This window comes from Pinus tabuliformis, chromosome 9 (assembly GCF_031772625.1).
Source record: "Pinus tabuliformis cultivar Carrire ecotype Pingquan chromosome 9, CPIR1, whole genome shotgun sequence".
NCBI lineage: Eukaryota > Viridiplantae > Streptophyta > Pinopsida > Pinales > Pinaceae > Pinus > Pinus tabuliformis.
Window position 1 is genome coordinate 1,638,178,795 of NC_142307.1, and position 16,912 is coordinate 1,638,195,706.

The following is a 16,912-nucleotide window of genomic DNA, read 5'->3' on the forward strand; positions in this document are numbered from 1 at the left end:
CAGAACGACGTGTAAGTATTGTAAATCCTTTTACCATGTAATTGAAGAATGTCCTATACTTATGGTGAAGATAAAAGAAGAAAGAAACTAGAAACTGACACAGAATATTTAAATGATGACTGTTGAAAGGAGGACCAACAAACCTCGAATTAGTATTGTCACCAGAAGTGGAGCTGAGACCAGTAGTGATAAAGCGGATGAAAATAAAGAACTTGAAAATGCATGGGTCAGAAAGGATGCTGAGAAAGTTCCTGGTTTTGATATTCAGAAAGAAAAATAAGTATTTATGAAAGAAAAGTGAAGTTTTATGGATGTTGGAGCTTCGACCTCTAATGCACAACCAAAGCCCAATTAGAAAAGTAACTAAGATGTGTCATCATCTTCGATACAGAACTGAGCTTCGACACAAGATCGACCTCTGACACAAGACCATGATTCAGCAATTCAAGTAGGTATTTTAAAATCTTTTCTACAGACTTGTATGAAATTGCTAAGAGATCAAAAGGCTTTAGAAGTGCTTTAGGTGTTGATAGATTCATGTGCATCCAAAGAAACACCGCAAAGTGAGATGTGCGTAGTCAATAATTTGCATTGACATAAGATAATCGAAAGAGAGATGAGGCTTAGTGCGTAGATAGGAGAGAATGAGATGGATCAAATTATTCTAGATCTAACATCTGATGCTAATTTCTTGACAAAAAATACATGGGAATTAATGGGTATGTTGAAGTTATAGTGGTCACCTATTCAGTTAAGGATGGAAAATCAGAAGAAAAAAAACTTCCCTCTCAGAAGACTACCATGTGTCACAGTGGATATTCAAGGAGTTCACACTACTGCTAATTTTGAAGCAATAGAGATCGTCGATGACAATAACCCTTATCCTACATTGCTTGGAATTGACTGGAAATTTGACAATATGGCCATAACTAATTTGAAGAAGAGATAGATGATATTTGAAAGAAACAATATAAGAGTAATTATTCCCTTGTATCCATCAGAAGTAGTAAGATATACAGAACTAGTCAAAGAACAATATTGCGCAATTGGCATAGACAATATCTATCAAATGAAAGTGAAGGAACAAGATTGTCTTAACCCTACTGCAGAAGGAAATTTGATTTGGGAGTGTGATATTTATTTTACCTCAAACTCAGAAGAAGGGTTGGAGAACTAGCGGAATAGGCTGAATGAAGTATCCACAAGGTGTTGTGCAAGAATTACCAAATCATTTCATTGTATGATATCTGAGGTGTGTAACATGCCTTCTTATCATGGCTTAGGTGATGTAAATAATTTTCTTAATTATTATGAAGGACAAGTTCCAGAAAATCACAGGTTGTTAGCCTTGGATATAGCCTTGAAATCTACCACCGCTAGATGGTGGAATGCATATAAGAAGAATATAGGAGGTTGGCAGGAATGTCGAAGACTGATGGGGATAATGTTTGGACACATAGATACAGAGATGGATATAAAATATGATGGTGAAACTAATCCTAAGAAGCATATCCAGCTATGCACTACAACATGGAACGAGATTCCATAGCAAGAATGGCTACATAGATTCATTCATACATTAGAGACAATCCCTAAGAATTTGTACCTAGAAACAAAGCTTTGACATGGTACCGTGAACTTGTCACACGTGGTTGATGGCTTCATATTAACATTCATCTTTGAGGACGATTTCCCATACATATTTTGGGCCCTTCAAAGAGTCAAGGAGAGGATCTTTGAGAATGTAACCCCACTAACATGGCAACAACCTGATTGGGTTGTGTTGATAGAAAATTCACTGGAGTGTTATAACCCTATTGTAGATGAAGCAGAAGATCCTCACAACATCGACATCACAGACTCAAAAGGATACCGCAAAGAAACTGAACCTGAGCTAGAAATACTGGACCAAGCCACTGAAGACCAAGAAGGTGAACATAGGATCAGAGAAGGAACCCAAGTTTTCAACAATAAGAGACTACTGGATGAGGAGATAGTGAATAAAGTTACAGAGTTACTTCATGAAATTGAAGAACTATTTCCCACCAAGTTTTCAAAGATGAAGGGTATAATAGGAGATCTAGGAGTCATGAAGATTCCCCTTAAGTCTGATTCAAGTCTAGTCAAACAAATACCTTAGAGACTGAACCCGAAGTATAAGGAGAAAGTGAAAGTAGAGCTTGATAAGATGATAGCAGCAAGAGTTATTGAACCTATAGAAGAATCAAAATGGGTGATTGCTATGGTGGTGCAAGAGAAGAAGACTCAAGGAGAAATTAGAAAGCTGAATGATTCAAGTTTACATGATCCCTTCCCTACCCGTCTCACAGATGAAGTGATATACAATGTAGGAGGTCATGAATCTTACTCATTTACAGATGGATTCTTAGGTTATCATCATATTAGGATTGCAGCTGAAGATCGGCATAAGAACACATTTTTTGTAGAATGGGGCTCATATCAATACACAGTAATTCATTTTGGATTAAAAAATGCCCCTGCTATATTTTCTAGGGTGGTGGTCATAGATTTTAAGGAATACATCCACAAGTTTTTAGAGGTATATTTTGATGATTGGATAGTATTTGGATTGTTGAGCAAACATGTTGGAAGTTTAAGACTTATGCTCGACACATGTAGACAATATCAAATCTCTTTGAACCTAAAGAAGTGCATATTTTGTGTACCTTTTGACATATTGTTGGGACATATTGTCTGTAAGCAAGGACTAATGGTGGACCCTGCTAAGATTGCTATCATTGTGAACTTGCCTCCACCTAATATAGTAAGACAAATTCATACTACGTTGGGACATACTAGGTATTATAGGAAGTTCATCAAGGGGTATGCTCATATCACTACACCTATGGAGAAATTGTTGAAGAAGGATGTAACTTTTCAGTGGAATGAAGAATGTCAGAAGAGCCTTGACATATTGAAAGAAAAAATGGTAGCTGCACCTATACTAGTGTTCCCTGATTAGAATAAGCAATTCCATGTCCATGTGGATACCTCTTGTATAGATTTGGGAGTGGTACTCGCACAACCTGATGTATGAGAGATTGATCATCCTATAGATTTTGCAAGTAGAAATTTATCTAAAGTGGAAAATAATTACACCACTACACAAAGGGAAGGACTGGCCATGGTGTATGCTTTGCATAAGTTTAGACACTGTTTTCTTGGATCACACATTAAAATGTTTACATATCATTCTGCACTGAATTATTTGGCTAATAAGCATGTCTTAGGAGGAAATATTTACATATGCTTAATGTTATTCTAGGAATATGACTTTGCTGTCATTGTTAAACTAGGGAGACTAAATGAAGGACCTAACCATTTGTTAAGACTAGAAATAGGGGAAGAACCAACTAGCATAGAGGATAATCTCCGTGATGCGCATTTATTTTCAATCTAAGTGGCAGATGACCATTTCATAGATATCATTTAGTTTTTTACCACAGGAATGGCTCCTTCGGAGTATAATACGCAGAAAAAGAAATAATTAGTGGTTAAGGTAGTTGACTTTTAATTAATAGCAGGACAGTTATATAAGATGGGACCAAATGTGGTACTGTGCGGATATGTTCTCAAACATGAAATATAGATGATTCTAGTAGAGGCTCATGCAGGTAGCTGGTGGACACTATGCAAGAAAAGATACTACATATAATATTTTGAGAGCAGGATTGTGGTGGCCTATACTACATAAATATGCAAAGGAGTACTATCAAGCATGTGATGTGTGCCAAAGAACAGGGAAGCCTTCTAAAAGAGATGAGATGTCGTTGGTACCACAAGTTACATTTCAAGCCTTTGATAAGTGGACCATTTATTTTGTGGGACCCATCAACCCACCTAGAAATAGGACTGGTGCAAGGTACATAATTACAGCAACTGATTACTTGACAAGATGGGTTGAAGCACAACTAGTAAGGGACTAAAGTGCAGAGACTGCTGCAAAGTTTATTTTTGATTACATATTTTCTAGATTTGGATGTTCAAAGATTTTGATGAGTGACCAAGGTTCACACTTCCTAAATAAGACTATTGAAGCATTGATTGAGGAATTTCAATTTTGTCATCAAAAGAGTACCCCTGTTACCCCTCAGACCAATGGAACTGTAAAAGCATTTAATAATATTTTGGAGAATCACTTACTAAGGTATGCAATGTGAATAGAGAATATTAGGACCTTAGAATTCCAGCATTTTTATGGGCTTATAGGACCACATGTTAAAAATTGGCAGGTCAAACACCCTTCAAGTTAGTTTATGGGAAAGAAGTTGTGAGGATTACATATTTTATAGATATGGCAGATCTTGTTATAATCGAGGAAATAATGTCGTAGTTGCTTGCTTTGGAGGAAGATATATTTATAGCACAATTCCATCAGCGGATACAGAAAGTAAGAGAAAAGGCCTGGCATAAAAAACACATTAAGCAAAAGAAGTTCTAGCTAGGGGACCTTGTTCTCCTTTATGACAGTAAGTTTGTAAAATTTCGAGGAAAAATCAAGATGCATTGAGTGGGTACGTACAATCAAGCATATTGTTGATGGAGGCACAATTTAATTAGCAAAGTTAAATGGAGAATTGGTTCAAGGAAGAGTAAATGGTAGCAAGTTGAAGTTGTACAGTGACAACCCTGCCCCTACAACTTCGCTCTAAAGAAAGTAGAAAAGTCGTAGTGCCACCTGTAGTTGAACGTGGGCACTAGACTATAAACTACGTTGTAAAGATAGCTTCGACTTGCACAGTTACTTCACTACCTCGACGTAAGAGGGGTTGCTTCACTACAATATGGGATGCATCTAAGTTTGTCCGAAAAAATATGATCGTTAAAAAGGAAAGTTGTGGATGAAACACATGGAAATATGTATTTATGAGGACAGATTAACCAGATCTAGCAACAGATATGCATTTAATGAACACAATCTGAGCTAATGATTGGTTTAGAAATTCAGATTTGTTATAAAAAGCCACGTCCCGCCCATATTTTGCACTTTTTTGTCCTAATAGTTCAAGTATTTCTATTGTAGAGAAGTTGTACAAATTTTTGCTGGCATACAACACCTGGAGAATTTATTTGTATATTTGGTGAGAAGGGCTTAGCTAGAGTCATGGAAGCAACATCTGATATGCCCGTAGCATCCTCTGATATACCAGCATCAGCAACATCACCATGAATGCATCGCATATATCCGCAAAAGAAAATGACAAAGGAGCAATGAATGAAGATGAAACAGGAAAAGATGCTTGTTGAGCCTGAGAAAGAGCCCGAACATGTGAGAGATAGCGAGGAAGAAGCAGGGCAAGTGCAAATGGAAATGGATGGCGCAACATTTTTGTTGCCTCTCCCACCATATATTCCACCAACAAAACCATATCCAAAACCATTGATAGAGTCGAAGGACGCAAAGTATGGTACCTTCACACCTTTATTTCTGGAGTGAGTGTGATTTACTGGAGAAAACCTTGGAAATATTTTGCAGCTGAAGCTCGCAGACAATGATTTCACTGACAGACATTAGGGGATTTTTGAGGTCTAAAATGGGCCTCGTAAGAAAAATGTACACCCAAAATAAAATTTATAACAACCAATAGAATTCAAGATGATGATGTCAACAATGGGGGATGATTCACCATTTTTGGAGTAAAAAAATAAAAAGTTTAAAAAATAATAAAATAATAAAAACTACATTTTCAACTCGTATTTTCAACATATCTACCTAACGCTTTAATCAACTTTTGAGCGGGAGTACTCGTTGGATGCAAAATTTGATTCCCCATCCAAGGAGTACCCATGTTGCATACTTTCGGTGGACCTTTCTACACGAAAATGAGAAATACATGAAAACATGTGATTGCAATCACGTTTTCCATGTATTTCTCATTTTTGATGTAGCACGGTTCAACGAAAGTATGCAATATGGGTACTCCTTGCATGAGAAATGAACTTTTGCATCCAACGAGTGTTGTTTCTCGAAATTTGAGTAAACCCATAGGGAGATAAGTTGAAAATACGAGTTGAAAAAATAGTTTTTTATTTTTTTCCTCTAAAATTTGATGATGTAATATAATCTTATTTGATTATTTCCACTACTATTTTATAATTTCGTTAGGAAGCCCATTTTAGACCTTAAAATTCCCCTAATGAAGAAATATTCACAGTTCACACCAAAAAAATACTTAAAACAGGTGCACTACCCTGAGAGTGGTGTGACAATGTTAGACTACAGCAATGGGTGGTTGGATTGGCATAGTCAGGCTTGTTGAATATGTTGAATGTACCACACTTTGGCAGAAGTCCAAGAAGCACAACTTGTGTGAGACAACTACTCATGGTGCACGATGGATGCCTGTGGATGGGGAAGAGGATCCCTATCGACCCAATGTTAATATGGAGAATCACAAGACTACCTTATCAAGGGTTGAATCCCACAGAGGAGTTTGTTGGGAAAGATTAGGATAGAGCCATAGCAGACAACATGAAGAAGAAGTTTGGACTGACGAAAGGAAAGTGAGGTTATGATATCAACTTGATCAATGACCAGGGAGTTCACTTCATAGCACATATATTGGCTAGAAAAATCATGAGGAAGTGTTAGGCTAATGAAGTCCCTACACCGATGGTTTCATTAGTTGCGTAGTGCGCTAATGGGGTTCAGTACAACTAGGCCACATATCTATGCCAAGATTTTCTAGATGACTGCAACGAGGCTCAATATAAAGGTACTTTGTTTCACTATGCATGGTTAATTATGATAATTGTGATGCTTACATGGAGAGAGTCAGAAGATTTGCAGCTCCCTCCGCTACCCTCGGATGTTTCTGAAGTCACGCGATATGCCTCGCTATGGTATACCAATGAACTAGCACGAGCATGGGATGACATAATCTTTTTCGTTTTATACCATATGGAATTACACATGTTGGTGAACCAACACTCTCGCCTTTCACCGACACTATACGAGCAGTGTAGCTCTGTCATGAAGTTTAAGGATGACTTCCATAGAGTTTACATACAGGCTTGTAGGGACACTAACATCCCCTACCATATTTAGTGATAGAAGACGATCACCTAGCACAGATACAGCAGTGGCCCATAGAATGGATCACTATGTTGGAGACATAGAAGGAGGGTACGCTAACAGAGGAGGAAACGATGCAGTTTGGAGAAGTGATTTGGAAGGATAATGATGACCAAGAGTCAGAATAGGAGGAGAAATAAGACAAGGGTCTCCAGGATCCTCCTGGAGGTGATGAGAAGAATAGAGAGTCTGAAAAGATAGAGACAGACCCAACTCTCACAGAGAAGAGGAAGGCACACACCAAAGCTGCCACAAGAAGAAAAAATAAGCAGAAGGTAGACAAGACAAAGGAAATAATGCCATTGGTCCTCACTTATGGGGACTTGGACCAGATAGGAGACAAAATTTAGAAAGCAATGGCAAAATGATGGGAAAACCTAGAGGATCACTACTTACACTTCTAACAAGTGTTGTGGAGTGGATTGCAGAACTGAAGGCATTGGCACACATAGTCAAACAACTATTGCAGGTAGAGGAGAATCTTGGAGAGGAAAGACCAGTAGAGCCTACACTTGTTGTGCAGATGGAATCGATACCTACTAGAGTCCTGTTGTTTGGCTCCGCTAAGGTACAATAGCAAGTCAAATAGTGGAGGTACATGAACAAGAGCATCACATCATTTCCACTTCAGAGATTACGCAAGATGCATCAATAGATCATAGATGAGCTGAAGTATCACAAAGAACTCACTTCGAAACTAAACATTCAAGTAGAGAGAGAGAGAGAGAGAGCTTCAATGAAGCAGAAAGCTCAACCAAGTGATCTAGGAGAGGCATCAGGCAGTACAATAGTAGTAGAAGCTGAAGGAGGTGATCGAAGCAACATGCTGCGAGGTTCTAAACATTGATGTCCAAGAAGAGGAACCAGTGGAGGACAAGGTCCCGAAGCTCGACCTTGCAGTAAAAGGATACAAGTATGAGATCACGGAGGTGCAATTTACATATTAGATGAAGATTAGTGAGCTATAGACGAAGCTACAACCAACTACACCAAAGGAAGTATGAGAGTAGAGGGAGGCTGACCTGAAGGCTGCAATGGTCGACATCTCCACAATAGTGGAAGATGATGGGAACCTATTGGATGAGAGCTTACAGATTTGGACTTTGTTACAGGAAGATCAAAATTCATAGAAACTACATGAGGATACTTAGAAGAAGCAGCAATAGCTCAAGGAAATTCGTGGAACTGTGAGAACCTTACCATTCTCATAGAAGGTTGCAAAGGTCAATGAGGGAAATTCCCTTCAGAGGAAGATAGAGGAGCTCAGGAAGGAAGAGTAGACTCTGATAGAGAGAACTCGGCCATGGCAGGATGAGGCTCTCCAACTGTCCCAAGTAGTGGATGAGAAGCTTCAAGAGCTTTGACAGAGAGAGAAAGTGGTGATGCAAAAGGCTACCAAACCAACAACAGAAGCACTACTGGAGGAAGTGCGCAGTGAAGAGAAGCATATCACAGACATTCTGCAGCAAATCAATAGTGCCTACAATAGCATTGTAGCTAAGATCGGAGGCAAATCAGCTATGTGACTCAGGATGAGTCACATGTGAGCATTAGGGGATTGTTGGTGCAACCAAACTTGGTCTATATTTTGGCAAAGACTCTGCATTTTTTGGAGTGGAGTGTGCAACGGAGTGCACAATGGAGTAGTAGAGTGCATTTTCAGGAATTAAATATACCGTGCAGTGTCGTAAGGGCTTCAGGGTGGATCAAAGCGCCTCCTTTTTGTAGAAATGCATGATTTTGTAAAGGATTAATGGTTTTAGGGCCATAATTCCTTGTGTTAAAGAGACCACGGTATTTGAATCATGGTATTTTGATGATGTAACCCTACAATGTAATAGTATTCATAGGGTAAAATAATAAGAAGAAAAATCGATCCGAGTCAATAAGTTTTGATCTAGATCAGTGTTATGGGTGAATTATTGTGATCTGTAATTTGGTAGCAAAGGACAGGCTCTGTAGGTGAGTGCATAGAGGCTTGGAGAAGAGTCTGCAGTTGAGTGCACAGACAACTTGTAGCTTAGTGCGCAGGCTAAAAATTGGTTGTTGTTCAAAGATTCATTATATTAAGTAGTAGTTCTTATGGATGTAGCCCTTAATTTGGTGATTTTATGTGTATATTTTCTTATGATCTGTTGTAAAGTAGCAGTTATTATAGTTGCATTTTATGTCAACATAGTGATGGTTTATGGTTTTATATGGCATGTTTAAGTGATTAATCTAATTTGGCGACGTGATTTATAAATATTAAGAATAAGATAACATAATAATACCACATCTCCCACACCCTCAAGACTACATAAACCTAGTTTTGCATCCTCCCATAGTCACTTCGGGTGAGACTGTGATATGTTTGCAGGTTCTTTCCAAAAGGGTCAATGATCAAGGGCTTTGTTGGTTCATAGCATAGATCGAACCTAGGTCATCCCAAATCAAACCAACACCTACATGTAACTTGACTAAGTCCCAAGTCTGGTTATGCATCAAGGATTCCATCTCTTCTTCCATGGCTTGCTCCCACATCTTCCTAGTTTCTATCTACATTGCTTCTTCATATCTTTCTAGTTCACCAAAATCAGTCAACAATACATAATATAATGAAGGAGAGTATCGTTTAGGGGGTCTCCTTGTCTTGGTAGATCTTCTAACACCAATTTTAGGTGTTTGAGGTACTCGTTGTTGTTTTGGTTGTTATTGTTGTTGTGGTTGTTGTTCATTCTGATTTTCAGGTGCCTTTACTTTTTTGTGATCTCATCAAATGCTGCATATTTTTTGTTTTCCTTTTCCTGTTTCTTTTCCTGCATTTTATCCTTATACAAAACATTTTCATTGAATATGACATCTCCATTCCTAATGATTTTGTGTTTTTGATAATCATAGAAGCAATAACCAAAATTATTAACACCATATCCAATAAAGGTACATTCTTTTTATTTCTCCTCAAGCTTTGTCCTATTTTCTTTATTAATGTGGACATAGGTTCAAAACCGAAAGTATTTAAAAATGAGTAGTTTAACTTTTTAACTGTCCATGTCTCCTCTAGAATACAACCATCCAAGGAACTTAAAGACCCTTTGTTTATTAGATAAACAATAGTATCTATAGCATCTGCCCAAAATTTTAAGGGTAATTCTGAATGCAATCTCGTGCACCTTATACACTCCATGACTGTCTTGTTCATTCTTTCTGACACACCATTTTCCTATGGGATTCGTGTAATTATCTTCTCTCTATGAATTCCATGTTCTGAACAGTAGTTATCAAAATATTTTTTGTGGTATTCACCTCCATTGTATGATATGCGACACTTAAACTAATTTCCTATCTCGTTCTCAACCAAATCTATCCATTTCTTAAAAGTATCAAATACATTAGATATATTCTGAATACAGTAAATCCAAGTTTTTCTAGTTGCATCATCAATAATAGTAACATAATAGCAAGAGCCACCAAGAGATGATACCTGAGCTAGTCCCCATAGATCTGTACACACAAGTTCTAACTTTTCTCTCTTCTTTTCCTTCCCAACTATTATAAATCTCACTCTCATCTATTTTCTATAAACACAATTCTCACATAAATCCAAATCAACATGCTTCAAACTTGGCAACAAATTTATTGATTGAAGAATTTGTATCCCTTTCTCACTCATGTGCCTGATCCTTTGTTGCCATAATGTCGTATCTTCTCCTATGGAGGTTAAACCATTAACAAAGTTAGAAATACCATTGCATAAATACAACATACAATAATGTAAATTTTGAATCAGGAACTATAAACTCAAAACGACAACTCTAGCCACAAATCCAAAAAAAACATGGAAAACTACCTGAAAATGATGAATAATGTTTTTTTTGGATAAATTTTCAACATTTTTTAAAAATGGCAGTAAGAGCAAATAAAAGTTGATTGTTTTTCTAAAAAATATGCCCATTGACCTCATTATTGTCGGTAGGGTAGGATTCCTAGATATTTTCCATTGGGACAAGTGATGGAGAATCTATTTCCAACCACATGTTAGGTGTTAAAATCATCTATCTAAGTTTCCTAGTTCAGTTTCACTTAGTCAAGTTTTACTACAGTGATTTATTAGTGATGTTTCCAATCTAATCTTAGTTAACTAAGTTGTAATACTGACAAGAGTAGTCTGAGAAGAGTAGAGGATTGCTCTTCTCAGTATTATGAATTAGTTAAAGAATATTACATTGGAAACATCACTAATAAATTACTGGAGTGAAACTCAACTTAAACTTGACTAAGTGAAATTGAACTAGGACACTTGGAGGGATGGTTTTAACACCTAAGACTGGGTGGTTGGAATTAGATTCTCCAACAAGCCCCCTTAATTTCAACCGCATAAAATTTAATTAAGATACCTGATGGTCTATGTCTCAGCTAGGCTTACAATTAAAAAAATTGACTTCAACTACATTTACTTTTCTTCTTCTTTTTTTCGATATCCTATAGCCTCTAAATTGTTTCAACTTTTTCTCTTTGTTGTATCCTTCAAACCTCAGTTTCTTCATTTGCTAGTGCAGGTCTTCCATTCTTCCAAGCTATCTAATAATATCCTGAAATTCTTCAAAAAACGAGTTGTGTGTGGGTTGTTGTCACATATTGTCTTCTATAGTGTGCTTTTCATCATCAATCTGCTGCAACATAATGCCATAATACAATTTCATCCCTTTAGGACTCTAATACATGAAAATTTCATTAATGTTCTCATCATCCAAGATGTATTCAACATGCATTTCTGCATCTTCTATGCAGACTTTATGAAGGCATGGTATTGCAAGCCATGCTTCAAGGAAATTTAATTCTTCTTCATAATCATTATGTTTACTTGCAGACTGAAAATCAACATTAGAATTAAAATTATTTGCATAACCACATTGGTTCTTTCCATTCTCCTCTACAATGAGAGATTTATCTTGTTGAATTTCTTTCTTTGCCTCTTTTTCTATCTATGTTTTCTCTTTGTGGACTTCCTTGTTTGCCTCTACCTTTATCTCTATCTCTGTCTTTGTCTCTTCCACTTCTATAGTAACCTGTGCTGCTGCAGACAGGTTGTCTTCTATTGACTCATGTGGGATTTTCTCACTAAATAACATCATGTCTATATGATGTTTTTGTTACATCACCTACAACCATTCATCATTAGCCAATAATAATTCATCAAATTTTACATCAACAATATTAATTACTCGATTCACCATAGAATGGATTGCTTCAATGGCAGCTTTATTGTCATCAGCAAGAACTGTTGCTAGATTCACCAAATTTTCATCAACAAGCCCTATTGTTGGAATCACCAAATATTCATCAGCAAGATCCATTGCCGAAATCATCATATTTTCATCTGCAAGCTCTGTTGTTGGAATCACCAAGTTTTCGTCCACTTGTGGCTGTTCATAGTGGGGTTCACGAGCAACTACGTGCTCCTTCTCTACTACTTCTACAACGTCTTCACAAACATCATCCACTTTTGGTTGAGCACAGTGGGATTCAATGATCCTTTCATCTAGATGTAGATCTACAACTATAGATCCACCTTCATCTTCAACTTAAATGCTCCCCCTTACACAAAAATTTCTCTCAAGAGTATCCTAGGCCTCCTTCGTTGTCTTGGCTTCTGAAATTAGGGGAATAATGCTGCCATCCACATATTATTTTATGCATGTCAATGCAAAGGCATCCTTTTGCCTCTTCACTTCCAAATCTAAAAATATTTCAAACCTCTCCTACTGTCACTTTGACCATTTTAGCCTCTTAGCTTTCCCCATTTGTTGAGCGGTTACATAATGCGGCTCAAAAAACAAATGGACCCGCAGACATAGCGATTACCTGCAATAAAAATGCCTCTATGGTGGCTTCTCTATTGCTCAACTTCAAAAACGGGTCTACAAATTCTCTACAAAGGCAATTCTTTCACACAAAAAAAACTTTCACAAACCCACCTTCTATTGGGATAGGGTCCCTAAGGGTAGTTTTGGGGTTAAGTTAACCCAATTTTTTAAAAGTTTTGTAAAAATAATGTAAAGTCTCCACGGTATGTGGATGCGGAGTACGCAGATAGATAGGAGTCAAAAGAGTTTTAGCCCTTATTTTTTGGTTGGTTCTAAGATTCTCCCATTGTCCAGAGACCATGGTATTGTATAAAGAAAAGCTATAAATAGTTGAGACATAGTGAGTCTTAGAGAGAACTTTTTGATAGAGAATTGGGTACATTGAAGAGTTTTTGTTGTCTTGGGCAAGTGCTAAGACATGAAGGCTTTGCTTCTTGCACTTAGGTAAAGAGTGGGAGTATCCTACAGTTGAGTGCGCAGGAGGCCTGGGTAGAGTCCTCCGCTGAGTGTGCGGACCCTTGCAATTGTATGTGCAGGGTAGAAGAGTCTGTAATCGGTGAACTGAGGATTAATAAAAATGGCTTTTTGAAGAATTAGTGAATATTTCCATTGAATCTGTTTATTTTATATGTTGTTGATTAATGATATGTTTTATGAAATGTTGAATGAACACTATGTAAATTCACTAAATCTGTCTTAATATTAGATGAAATTAATGGTTATCCACTTTTGCGAATTTAGAAGCTATTTCTCTTATGTTTTCTAACAAATTAAGTAGATCTATGCGAAATCCGATCTAGGGTTGCTTGTTGATGCACGAAAGTAAGCAAATCGATTGTTTAAGGTCCATGAGGACTGATCGTAGACCTTCGTGAAGGTCTGGAAGTAGTTTTAACTTGGTTACAGTAAAGAGTCCTAGAAGTCTATCGATTTATGCAGAAGCAGATCTAAGGCGCTGAAAGACATCACACTAGTCTTTGGATGTAGAAACTTGGTTCTTGCATCTTCCAATACTGTTTCGGGTGAGACCGTAGCCTATGCTACGCGGGTTGTTGCCAAAAGGGCTAACAGTGTAGGGTTTTGTTGGTTGGCACACTAACTCTGAACCTGGGTCAAGACCCCCTAAGCCAACAAATATTTACGTTGCCGGGATATGGATCTGCTTAAAGAGGTGTGATGTCGCATCATTGGAATCTGACTAAGGAATAGATTGAAAAGTGGTTAGATAAGAAGATTCACAAGTTTGAAGCTTAAGAAAACATGAATCTGTGCCTGTCAAAGGAGGATTGGTTGAATAGGTATATGTATACACAGGTTCACGAAATCTTCTTTTTCACTTTCCCAATTGAATTATATGAGTGGTTAGCTAAATTGACAGACATTCAAGGAAATTGGAAACTCGATAGTCCTATAGTGTGGACTCCAGAATTAGTACGACGACTAGAGTCATCTGAAAACAAGATCCGTGGGTTGTAGATCATTGGCTTGATTGAATTTTGGGAGGGTTTGTTACTGAATTTGCAGTTGATACCTCAGTTAGATATAGCGAAGCAGAACAAAGATTCTTCAAGGGACCATGAGGTAAGTACTTGAGGTCATTGAATACGTGGATTAAAATGATATTATGTGAAAAGTGGGTAATTCCATTACCTTAATGTTCAGAGCTACGCGAAGTGGTAGACTCTTTAAAAGTCATAGATCAGGTCCGAAGTACAGTCCATTGATTGAACCTCCTTCAAGTGACGACGAAGGGGCGATACTGATTACACCGCGAAGCACTGCTTAGTTAATAACTCAGGGTATTCCGAGGGTATCTCATCCATCCACTCCACCTTCACCCTCCACCTCCATCACCTACACCTTCACCTACACCTCCGCCTCCACCTCCATGATTCATCATGGCAAACACAATGAAGATGTCGATCTTCAAAGTCATAGGAAGTGAAGATCTAGAGAAATTCTGGTTTGTTGCAAACATTGTATGGATAATATAACAAATCATCGATGATAATATAAAGAAGGCGCAGTTGGTTACCACCCTACAGGATTGTGCGCTAACCTAGTACATTAAATTGTGCTGATAATCCTCATGCATTGTTAGCAGAAACTCAGACAACTCTGAATAAAGAATTTAGGAAGCCTAAATTAGAGGCGCAATTGGTAATCAAATTTAAAGAGATTCAAATGAGAGTCAATGAGACACCTTAGGAATTTGATCAGAGGTTGAAGTGTCAGATCACGCAGGCTAACATGCAAATTTCAGATACCCATCATCGCTACTGGTTTATAGCATCACCCTTGCCACACTTGAGAATACCTTTATCATAGCAGAAGATAGCAACGCAAGTAGAAGCCTTAGAGATCACGATGAGGCTACATGCATCGCCTATTTTAGATGCAAACTTGGGGGTGCAACAGATCCACTTGTAGTTAGATAGCCTGGACTTAGAATTACAGAGTCTAAAGAAAGAGAAGGAGACTAAGCCAGAAGTGCACGTAGAGGTTTGGTCCTTGAAGTGCAAAGGCCACGGGTACGATAGAAATCATTGTCCAGTCTACGCGAATTATATTACAGAGGGGATAGTACCCGTAAAGCTAGAAGCCCCAGCCAGGTAAAGCACGAGAGCTGCGCTATGGTGCGCAATTTGTCAAGTCACTGGGAAACATGTGACAAATAACTGCCACTTACTTTAGAAGTTCGTTCAGACACCCCAACAGTTGTTTTGTAATTTTTGTAAATCTGTAGGCCATGATGAGCGCCATTATCAAAGTTATGAGCTAATGACACAAAGAACCCCTACTTACCGTATGCAGGTAGAAACTCGGCTTCCAGATCTTTCTACTTCCTGCGCTTAGATAAAGAAGGGAAGACTCCTGCAGCTGAGTGCACAGGAGGCCAGGGTAGAGTCCACAACTGAGTTCACGGACCCGTGCAGCTGTGTGAACAGGGTAGAAGAGTCTGTAATCGGTGAACTGAAGATCAATAACGATGACCTTTTGAAAAATTACTGAGTATTTCCATTGAGTCTGGTTATGTTATATGTTGTCGATTAATGATATGTTTTATGAAATGTTGAATGAATACTGTGTGAATTAACTGAATCTGTCCTAATATTATATGAAATTAATGGTTATCCACTTTTGCGAATTTAGAAGCTATTTCTCTTATGTTTTCTAACAAATTAAGTAGATCTACACGAACTCCGATCTAGGGTTGCTTGTTGATGCACGAAAGTAAGCAAATCGACTGTTTAAGGTCCATGAGGACTGATCGTAGACCTTCGTGAAGGTGTGGAAGTAGTTTTAACTTGGTTACAGTAAAGAGTCCTAGAAGTCTATCTAGAGTCCTAGAAGGAGATCTAAGGCGCTGAAAGACATCAGAATAGTCTCTGTATGCAAAAACTTGGTTCTTGCATCCCCCAATAGTGCTTTGGGTGAGATTGCAACCTACTGCAGCTTGCGCTATGCGGGTTGTTTCTAAAAAGACCAACAATATAAGGTTTTGTTGATTGACGCGCTAACTCTGAATCTTAGTAAAGACCACCTAAAACAACACCTCCCTTTATTTTTATTTTTAATTCTCACAACTAATCAAAACAACTCCCCTTTTTAATAAGCCCTCTTCAAACATTTAAATTCCCTTTTTAAAAACACACTCCAAACGAAGCCCTTTTAAAAAAATTACATGTCACGAATCTCATACGAATCTCATCTCACAAAAAATTATTGCCTTGAAATATTACGTGGGCCGTTTTTAAATCACGTAAGTCCTTTTTCAAAATAATAAAATGCACTTTTCATTAAAAAAATCACATGTGAATTTTATATAAGACAACTTTAAACCTTTCATTCAAACTTTTAACCATTCGCATTGGAATATCGAACCAAACTTAGTTGAATTTCGTGGAAGCCCTCTTTCGATTTTAACCATTTACCTTTCCATGTTTCGTGATTCGAAGTAAAATTTTGT